Here is a 2,088-nt window from a genome sequence, read left to right on the forward strand (position 1 = left end):
AGAATGACTTGAATTGAGGACACGGCACGGTACATAACACGCTCGTGTGCTTCAGTTGACATCTTGCGTTTTGTCAGAATCCGTCGTTTGTTCTCATGCTACACTCGAAAAGAAATCACGGACTTTAAGGTAGTTTGGTTGTTCAGAATTTGTTGGGGTGAGCAGCGTTTTGAACAGGATTTTTGCCCATTTAAGATCAGAGGGTATGTTGGCGCGCGCGGCCAGAACGTCGCCCGGTGGATTTTTTGTTTTCTCATCACGTACAGACAAGGGATCGTAATGAATACTGCAGTATGCACACGCTGGTTGCGGCGAACGGTGTGTGTTGCCAGTGACTGCTGACATGTGCGGCCTCCGCCAACCGTGACGTGTCGGCCGTGACGAGCGTGCCGCGTGCCAGCCGTGACGGATGTCCCGTGTGCCAGCCGTGACGGATTTTCCATGTGCTGGCCGTGACCATGTGCTGGCTGTGACGGATGTGCCATGTTCTACTGATCGTGACGGACACGTCATGTGCCAGTCGTGACGGATGCGCCACGTACCAGCAGTGAGGGGTGTGCCATGTGCCGGCCGTGACGGATGTGTCATGTGCCGGCCGTGACGGGTGCGGTCACGTGCCGACCGTGACGGACGTGCCTCGTGCGGGCCATGACGGCCCCTCCGCCGGTCGGGCCGCGCCGTGTCGGCCGGTCGGACAAGATAGTGCGGCACCGAGTCGACGCTATCTGGCCGCCCGGTCCGGTCCGGCTCACTGGCGAGCGGCAGGGCCGGCCGGCGCCGGGCTGCGGCCGCAGATAGCCGACAGGGACCAGCGGTGCGCGCGCGCGCCCCCGCCGACCCCGCCCCCTCCCGCCGCCGGCCGCCGCTCGGCAGGCGGTCGCCCGCGGCCTTGTCAGGAGACTCCTGGCGGTCACGGCCGTGGGGCCGGCGGCCGCGCTGCCGTGTCTGCAGGGGCGGGACGCGCGCGTGTGCGTGTGCGTGCGCGTTTGTGCGTGTGAGAGTGGCAGGGCTGAGGTGCGGGCGCGGCCCGCTGACGCCACTCCGTCGCCGCGCCGCAGCTGTAGCCGCGCGGGCCTCGGCAGGGCCGCCAGCTCGCCGACCGCGTCTCCGCCATGCTCATCAAGGAATACCGAATACCGGCTGCCGCTCACCGTCGACGAGTACCGGATCGCCCAGCTGTACATGATCGCTGTGAGTACCGGATCGCCCAACTGTACATGATCGCTGCGAGTATCGGATCGCCCAGCTGTATATGATCGCTAAGCACCGGATCGCCAAGCTGTACATGAGCGCTGTGAGTACCGGATCGCCCAGCTGTGCATGATCGCTGTGAGTACCAGATCGCCCACCTGTACATGATCACTGTGAGTACCAGATCGCCCAGCTGTGCGTGTTTCGCCGCGGTACCCGACCCTGCCGTGTTTATGATCGCCCTGCGAGTGCGGCACGAGTGTGATCACTCCGCCTGTTGCGGCACGAGTGTGATCACTCCGCCTGGTGCGGCACGAGCGTGATCACTCCGCCTGGTGAGGGAGCCGATCGGCGGCCGTACGGCACCGCGTGCTGTGGAGGCGCCGCGGCCTCCGCGGCTGGTCGCCCGTCGTCCGATGGCGGCCGCGATGGCACGGTGCCGTGTTTTGTGCGCCGTAAGTAGCTAGCCGAGGCGGTTCGTGTCGCGGTACGGTGCGTGATGTTGCCTGAGAGCCGCGGACGGCACGCGCCGGGCCTGACAAACAGGCTGCTGGCATGCGTGTCTGTGCGTGTGTACACGACGCATTCGAATGGGTCGCGCGCGACCTTCGCGTGGGCGTGTCTTACCTGACCTGACATTGCGCGGCCGCCACTGACCCCGTCTGACCCGAGCTGATCGGATGGCGCTTTCTCCCTCTCTCGGGCATGACCTGACTGTGACCTCGTCTGACCCCGCAGAAGAAGAGCCGGGATGAGACGCACGGTGAAGGCAGCGGCGTCGAGATTCTGGTCAACGAACCGTACGAGGACGGTCCTGGCGGTAGCGGGCAGTACACACACAAAATCTACCACGTCGGCAGTCACCTGCCCGGTAGGTGTACCCGAAATACACAAAAT

This window comes from Pollicipes pollicipes, unplaced genomic scaffold (assembly GCF_011947565.3).
Source record: "Pollicipes pollicipes isolate AB1234 unplaced genomic scaffold, Ppol_2.1 Scaffold_7231;HRSCAF=8579_pilon_pilon_pilon, whole genome shotgun sequence".
In the NCBI taxonomy this organism is placed as follows: domain Eukaryota; kingdom Metazoa; phylum Arthropoda; class Thecostraca; order Pollicipedomorpha; family Pollicipedidae; genus Pollicipes; species Pollicipes pollicipes.